Source organism: Rutilus rutilus (assembly GCF_951802725.1).
Source record: "Rutilus rutilus genome assembly, chromosome: 1".
NCBI lineage: Eukaryota > Metazoa > Chordata > Actinopteri > Cypriniformes > Leuciscidae > Rutilus > Rutilus rutilus.
Window position 1 is genome coordinate 23733752 of NC_140209.1, and position 9147 is coordinate 23742898.

The 9147-nt window shown below is 41.9% G+C and overlaps 1 long non-coding RNA gene across 1 annotated transcript; it reads left to right on the top strand.

Annotated features, from left to right (window-relative positions):
- Positions 1-583: 583 nt before the first annotated feature.
- Positions 584-6040, top strand: LOC311277114. The gene is made up of 3 exons (XR_014625165.1): positions 584-1175; positions 1270-1368; positions 5407-6040. It is a non-coding gene; the product is annotated as an uncharacterized lncRNA (long non-coding RNA).
- Positions 6041-9147: the final 3107 nt, after the last annotated feature.

Consider the following 9147-nt stretch of genomic DNA (forward strand, 5'->3'; position numbering starts at 1 on the left):
ACGTACTCGGTTACTAACGTAACCTCGGTTCTCTCTAGAAGAGGGAACGAGTACTGCGTTCTCTGCCGTGCGTACGGTTCACTCTGGTTCGCTTCGGCGATGAAAATCAAGTGAATCAGCCTTCTCGAGCTCCTTATACACTGTAAAAAGTGCTACACCCACAAAGTAGGTTTTATATATTTAAAATATTTGTAATCTATTTTATTTTATTGGTTTTATACAAAAAAGTATCAAAATACTTCATCTTTACTTAAAATATATCAGTTTTTATATAACAATATATTTTAAATAAAACCCATGCAATTTATTTGGGTAGTTATTTGTATGTGGTTGTTGTGTACAACAAATGCTATAAAAGTGAGTTGACAATACACAATTTATTTGAGCAGCTGTCGATGTGGCAGGTGTGTTCATCAAACGTAAATATTTTAAATTTTATAAGTTGGCATTATCCATTTTGTCACTGGCGGGGATCTTCCAGGCAGATGCAGTATCTTCCTCGGCACTTCAACTGTTCGGTCGCTGCAGCGGATCTGAATTTCAGGGTCTTTTATTAACAAGGTAAGTTGAGCATATTTAGCCGAATGACTGGTGATGTAAAGTCACACGAAATTGCTTTCTCTCCACTAGGGAGCTGAGGTTAGGTTTGAAAATTGTATAGCTAGCTATCCTGCAAACATGGTAAGCTAAGATAGCTGCACATTTATAAACGCATACAAGTTACGTAGGTAATAATTAGTTGCACAAATGCCCTGTTATATTTTTATATTGTACAGATTAAATTTCGGGATCATCGCAATTTCGAGCCTTCAGGCAATAGTTGTCCGGGCAAATAAGGGAAAGTAAGATGTGGTGTTTTATAGACACCACTTTGTTTTGTGTGTTGTGTGTCTTTGACAGGACTCAGAGATTATGTTAGTATACTTTTGCATTACTAAAGCAGATGCACAGATTAGACTATAGAGAGATGTATGCTTCTGTCTGATTTTAGAGATTTGATCCATGTTATTTTAATGCTGCATATAGTCAATTAATGACATATGTTTGGTTGAAAAAAACCCTAACCTATTAGTTACATTTACAACTGATTTTTAACCTTATTTCTAACATGTATTTTCCTGGTCTTTAGATACCCAAGCTTTTTTGTAACCTGGGGTCTTTGAGCTTCACTCCAGGTAATAAAAACTTCAGAATATAATCATAATTCAATTCAATATAAAATATAAAAATAATTCAATTACAATTTGATCAGATTATACTTTTTGACAGGATTCATCTGCCTCTGAGGAGAAAAGGAGAGAAGTGGTCCTGAGATGCCTGATTGAGTACATGGGGAAGAGACAGGAAGACCTCATCATTGTCCACCATGTATGTATTGCTACTTGTCTATTTTTATGTCTGTCCCATTGAGCACAGTTATGTCCAAAAGACGTCTTTTCAACGTCTTTGTCAAAAAAGTCGTATGTTGAAGAGACGTCCACTGAGGAGCCAGAATGAATGTTATGACGCCTTTTTTGACAGGTTCTGTAAGTCCAATATAGACATTCATGGAACCATAATATGGAGGCAGATTAGTCTCAAATATAATTCACGCAAAAAACATGATTCACAAATGCGTAGACAATTTCACATGCATGAAACCTAATTCACGTACACACAAAAAAAATCCACGTGCGTGAAAAAAAAATATATTCACAAAAAGCAATTCACATGGGCAAAATATAATTATATATACTCATAAAATACATTTCACAAATGCAAAACACAATTCTTAGATATACAACTGTGCACAAAAACCTTTGAATGTTTAAAATGTACGAGTGTATCCTTGCATTTGAATGTGCAAATCGTCATTCACGTACGAATCGCCTTAGATATGTGTGTGTGTGTTTTTGAGACTTTCCTGGCAGCATAACACTCGTAACACAGAGCAGTCGTACTCTTTAGCCAATCAGATTTAAGCTTATCAATCGACCAATCAGTATCACGTGAGGGCGGGCCTACCTACATGTTACGTCATCAGCTTTCGACCAGTTCATGGCTGAGCAGAGGTAAGTGCAGTTAATCGTTCATTTCTGTGTTCAGAAGTTAGAGATCATTTGAAGCAATAGTTTATTAACTGCTGTTTAGTCCACATGTGAATATAAACATTTATTTTTAGTATTGATGGATTTTCAAGTCCTGTCCACCACACATTCAACCTATGATAATGTATGTAATGACGTGCATATATAGGAGACATGTTTTGATCTGCATATATTATGTAGTTTTATTGTTTCAGATTTCCAAGACAGATGATGTATGAAGTTGCAGACAACCAGTACTGTGATCTTACCATTTCTACTGTAATTCTTTTAAAACAGTCATGTTGCAAGCCATCCATTTTGACAGTTGTTTCAACAAGAGGTTGAAAGTGATGCATTGTTACTGTATTCATTTGTCTCCTGCGGACTATATGTACATGCTTTAGGAATAAAGCCTTGCTATGCATGCATTATTAAATGTTCTTGTAAGAATTAAAAGATTCAGACATAGTTCAATTTGATGTACACGTTTTATTCATTTGAAAGTTTCTGAATCCTTTGGGAATAAAATATATAAAATGACTTGATTATGATTAATGTTCCTGTTACATATGAAGATCATGAACTGACAGTCTAAACTGTGAAGCACAATATTCAGTACAGAGAAATATACGTCTCTTCAGGAGTTGTGAGATCCAGTCAGAGTGTACTTTGCTTTTAGAGTATATAAATATAAGTGCAATACATCATGTGAAAAGTTAACAAATGAATTGTGTTCAGTCCGGTCATCAGTAGACCTCTCTGTTAGGACATATAAGATTTTGTCCTGATATTTAAAGTACTAAAACCTTATAGTACAAGAGGTGCAGACAGAGGACGTGGGAAATTAAGTGATGGTATTTGAATAGAGTTTACTGAGTAATCTTAGTCGCATAATCTTAATTGCCTCTCTATGATAAGTACCTTTGTCTCATCAGCATAAAATCAGATTTGCCTATTTTACTAGGCAAAGTAAAATTAATGCTTCACAATATTGTCCTGAGACCTTAAGATGACAATAAAAAACCTTATTTAAAAACCTTGAGATCACAATACAGCACAAAACAAGGAAATGCATGTTGAATATATTGCTAACACTCTACAATAAGGTACAATAACTTAGTTAACATTAGTTCATGTATTAAATAACCATGAGCAATACATTTGTTGCTGTGTTTGTTAATCTTTATTAACGTTAGTTAAAAATACAGCTGTTCATTGTTAGTTCACAGTGCATTTACTAATGTTAACAAGATTTTAATGAAGTATTAGTAAATGTTAACATTAACAAAAAATAATAAAGGCTGTTCACGTGCAGTTCATTATTAGTTCATGTTAACTAATGAAACGTTTTAATAAAGTGTTACCAATTAAGACATAAATACAAAAAAAAAGTATAAAAGAGAATAAAGAAACAACATGAATTAAGATGTCCGTGACTGCTATCCAGATGTCACACCAAAGGTGAGTAATCCTGATAAAATGCAGGGAAACAAGTGTTAATAATAATTTAACATCATACACAAATGGCAAAAAACACTGGCTGCTCATTAAAATAGGTCTATTCACTATTTAAAGAACAATCTCGATGGGTATTGACCACAGATGATTGTTTTGCAATCATTAGCGTGATTGTAGCTCAGCTGTGAGAGCTGTCTGTACCTTCAGCTAAAATACAACAAAACAAGCATCATTCTTCTTCATTTTTGACACGATATGGGACATCTGATTACAACAGCACTTGCTTACATCAGTTAATAGTTCTTAAAGTATTGCTTCAACTGATCTCAAACTTCTTTAACTTAAGTTAACACAGAAATGAACGATTAACTGCACTTACCTCTGCTCAGCCATGAACTGGTCGAAAGCTGATGACGTAACATGTAGCTAGGCCCGCCCTCACGTGATACTGATTGGTCGATTGATAAGCTTAAATCTGATTGGCTAAAGAGTACGACTGCTCTGTGTTACGAGTGTTATGCTGCCAGGAAAGTCTCAAAAACACACACACACATATCTAAGGCGATTCGTACGTGAATGACGATTTGCACATTCAAATGCAAGGATACACTCGTACATTTTAAACATTCAAAGGTTTTTGTGCACAGTTGTATACCTACGAATTGTGTTTTGCATTTGTGAAATGTATTTTTTGAGTATATAATTTTATTTTGCGCATGTGAATTGCTTTTTGTGAATATATATATTTTTTTCACGCACGTGAATTAGGTTTCATGCATGTGAAATTGTCTACGCATTTGTGAATCATGTTTTTTGCGTGAATTATATTTGAGACTAATCTGCTTCCATACCTCTATACAAGGTTAAAAACTAGTTCAGATGTGGACCTATTTAACGTAATTTAATGTCTCATTTAGACAATTTAAATTGTTTCTGGACCAAATAAACACTTTCAGGATGCATTAAATTAAAACTTGTGTTTATTTCAACATAATTTCTAATTGCAAAGCAACTCACAGTGTGTGTTTGTCCAAAAATCATGAAATCATTACTGTCTACTTAGGGCAGGCAGCTTAAGGTCCCTGGTTCGAATCTGATTTCTCTCACGATCCAAATATGTGTGAATTACAGACGCTGAGCTGTCTAAAGGTGTCAGTGCGTGTTTGTTCAAAAATCATGAAAGAAACTTCAATGTCTGTGAATTGCTTTGCAATTACACATTGAAATAAATGTGAGTTTTAATTTAATATATCCTGAGAGTGTTTATTTGGTCTAGAATAAGAATAAATTGTCCAAATGAGACCTTAAATGATGTTGAAAATATGTCCACATTGTCCACATCTGAACTAGTTTTCAACCTTGAATAGAGGTTCCATAAACGTTCAAAAACCTTCATTCTGGCTCCTCAGTGGACGTCTTTTCAACGTACGTCTTTGTGACAAAGACGTTGAAATTAAATTTTTTGGACATAACTTTGCTTAGTGGGTGTATTAATATTGTGATGATATGGGGTGATTATATTTGCTCTTGAAAGATATTTAAACTATAATGTGATGTAATGTGTAACAGTAATGTGATGACCAATCAGGTACAGGCAAGGACAATTGCATTCGTTTTATTGTAATGCATCCTTTAAACCAGAAAAAGACAACACTCATGCTAGAGTAGATCATGATAGTTTAGTACCCACACTCTATGGCATTGTCATGGTAGACTTCACTCTGGTCACATGTTCTAGTCAAAGTATCCGTCTAGTATCCAACACCTTTTGCAACAAAAGTACAATTTTGACTTTGTGTGTTATGTCTTCTACCTGTCTGCTATATTCATCTTATTTCCTATTTGTCTGACCAAACTCTTGATTCTTTTTTGTCTCCACTAGAGTCGGGCTGAAATAGAGGTGCACGCTGAGCTTGGCAGTTGCCCACTGAAAATGTAGATGTGCCATCACCCCGACACGATTGGGATTATCATATAAGGACAGCCCGTGGTCAGAGGTGTGCCAAACCTGTCGAAAGCATGCTGCCTCCTGTTTGGACTTACCTATGCTCTCGACCGCAAGTACCCCTCAAAACTGGTGTATTCTTGAGAAATATCAAAGGCTTTTTGTGGGATTGGACCCTGTGCATCCTAAGCCATCATCATGTCATTTTTGACAGTACAGTTCTAGTGTGATGATGTTATGGCTCACATTTACCTTTATCCAAACATTGCAGATTGGGCAGTTTGGATATTTCAATGTACTGTTCAGAATAGGTTGAAAATAAACTTCTACAGTGTTTGTATTATATTAGTGTACATGTGCTGCGGGCACATTTATTTGATGTTTTGTAGTCACTGTTAAAAGTGACACTTGTTGATATTGAATTTATTGAATAAATTATTGTCTTCAATCTATCTTCTCATCTTTTTCTTCTTCAATTGAATTTGTATTTGTTATTGACAAAGTCTGTTTATTTAAAGTTGATCACTGTAGTGCAGGATACAGACATTTAGATTTATTTTCTGAGGTTATAGCCAGGACTCAATTAAAATGTTTATTCACATGTGATTAAGTTAATTTTACTAAGAAAATAAAGTTCATAAAACCTAATTAAAATGAGTACAGGTTACTTGTAGCAACCCATAAATAAGTTACCTGTACCAATAAAAGTAAGTTTATCTAACTGAGTAATACTAGTACTATTAGTTAACTCAACTCGATTTTGTTGTATTTGTATTAAGTAATGTTAAAGTGTTCAATATACTTAAAAAAGGCTGCAAGTTGAATCAACATAAAACATCCAATGCAGCCGCTTGCCTCACTTTTTATAAGTTAGATCTAGGTATTACTTTTTACAGTGTATAGAGGTTAGCCACACCCGTCTCGGCGGGAAATGGCTGGGAGGGCGCGAAGCGTCCTCATTGGCCTGACCTCATTGGCCTGACGTCACCTCAGGCCTCGCTCGATAGGCTTATGCAGTTGCTGCAGGACTGTGTATTGATAAGCTCGACCGTCGAAGGCGAATCTCAAAAATGGCCTGTGACGGGGAGTTATCTGGATCTGGAAATACGCGTCTTTCAGATCGAGAGAGATAAACCAGTCTCCTGGGCGAATTTGCGCGAGGATCTGTCTGGTTGTAATCATCCTGAACGGCCGTCTCATGAGAGCCTTGTTCAGATGTCTCAGATCTAAAATAGGTCTTAATGCTCCGTCCTTCTTGGGAACGAGGAAGTAACGGCTGTAAAAGCCTGACTCGCTCAGGGAAGGATGCACCTGTTCTATGGCCCCTTTTCGCAGCAGCTTTGTTATTTCTGCTTGAAGCAGATGTGCTGTTTCCAAATTCACTTTCGTTTCCGTCTGCGCTAGAAAGCGCGGAGGGCGACGAGCAAATTGGAGCGAATAACCGTGTCTTATGGTGTTGAGCACCCATTCTGACGCGCCCTGAATAGCCTCCCATGCTTTTGCATGCATAGCTAGGGGTCGAATGGTCTCTGGGTTCAGATCGCCGCGTTGCGCGGGATGGGGAACCTGTATCAGAGAAGACGGGGCGGCGCGCGCGCCGCCGATGCTCGGACACGAGGGCAGAAGAACAGGGCTGGCCGACTGTGCAGAATTTAGTAGCTCGATCTCGGGCGATGGAGCGTGAACTGCTGTCAAATAACCCAGGCGCGAGAGCGGCGTGGGGATTATGGTGTCTGAAAGTGGGCGCGCGTGCTCGTGAGCTGGCGCGGGATTTGCACTTATGACACGGCCAGTGTTTGGGGGCTTTATGAGGTTTGCAACCTGTCTGGCAGAGCGGGCAGTGGGCAGGTGTGAGCACAGGGCTGTGGGCACATTTCCTACACTTGATGCTCGAGCGGAAAGTTTCCGCTTTAAGAGATAGCGCTCTGGACGCGTTGCCATGGGAACCTGGTCTGTGTGAGGCAGTGAGCACACGGGAGTGGGCACTTTTTCTACACTTAATACCCCTGCGGCTTGAGCCGTAGCAATTTGAGGTAACTGAGTGACAGAGCGAGCAGCGAGTAGTTGTGAGCACGGAAGTGTGGGCACATTTACTACATTTAGTACTCGAGCGGTGTGAGGCCGCTTTATGAGAGAGCGCTCTGGGCGCGTTACCATGGGGATTGTACTTGTGTGAAGCAGTGAGCACATGGGTGTGGGCACATTTTCTACACTTAAAGCACTTATACTCTTTTTGAGATTTATCTGGGTCGCCGTGAAAACGGCGTTTGTGTGCAGGCGAGCGAGTGTTAATACTGGCTCGTTGGCTGCGGTGTGTGCTGCTGCAGTAGCCTGAACATAGGGGACTGACAGAGCTGTGCGTTTTGATGGCGGTCCGGCCGTAGCGGGACTCAACCATCTTTTCCTCCTTGCGGATGCTAGGAGGACTTCGCGGGCTCGGGCTTCAACGCGATCTTGGGCCGCGGGCCCCGTGGGGGCGGCGGTCTGTGACGGCTGGTCGAGCGCGACCTGGGGCGATTGCCCTGGCGTCGCTGCGAAGCGCTGGGGGGCCTGGAAGAGCGCTGGTTAGAGCTGCGCACAGGAGGCTGAGTTTGAGGGCGGCCTGTGGCTGAGCTCGAACGGCGGGGCAGGAAGAGGTCCATCGCCTGCGACGCCTTCTGTACTTCAGAGAACCGATCCACAATTCCGCTGACCGCAGGGCCAAAGAGGCCGGTGGGCGAGAGTGGTGCGTTCAGAAACACAGCGCGCTCTGACTCACTCATGTCCGCGAGCGTCAACCAAAGGTGTCTGTCGATGACGGTGAGCGCGGCCATGGATCTGCCGATGGCTTGAGCAGCGGTCTTGGTAGCGCGCAGCGCGAGATCCGTAGCGCTGCGCAGATCGGTTAAGGCAGACTGATCCGAGCCCTTCTCGTCCAGTTCACGGAGGAGGTCGGCTTGAAGGATCTGAAGAATAGCCATTGAGTGCAGGGCGGAAGCAGCCTGACCGGAGGCGGCGAAAGCGCGGCCGGCGAGAGCTGAGGTGGTCCTGCAGGCTTTAGACGGCAGGGCAGACTTTGAGCGCCATCTAGCAGACGGCGGGCAAAGGTGCGTTGCCACAGCATCCTCAACGGCGGGGATGCCGTTAAAGCCGTTCTCGGCGGCTCCGTCCACCTGGGAGAGAGCCGAGGAGACTGGCGGGCGGAGTCTGGTGGAGAACGGAGCGTTCCAGGACTTAGAGAGCTCGGCGTGGAGCTCAGGCATGAAGGGTGCTGACCTAGAGGCAGGCGCAGGGCGGCGGCTAGGCAGAAAAAACCCGTCAAGGCGATTGGGCTCCGGCTCCTTAGGTGGGGACCAATCCAGTCCCATTCTCTCGACCGCTAAAGTGAGGAGGCGGAGAAGCTCTGCGTCAACACTAGCGCGGGTTCGAGAAGACTCCAGAGTCGAGGGGGCGGAGCGGTGAGAGCCCGACCACTCCTCGCTGTCAGACGCAAGCAGAGAGCAGCTGTCAGCGGCATCATCTGCATCATCCCCCAGGGCGACGGCAGTGCGGGCAGTGGCCGGCCGCTGCGCGTCGGTGAAGGGTGGGGGGGAAGGAGAGAGCGTGGCTCGCGGGAGAGGTTCCGGCGAGCACTCAGCTGTAGCGTCCAGTTCCGGCGGCCTTTGAGAGCGACGTTTCTTCTTTCGTGGCCCAGAAGAA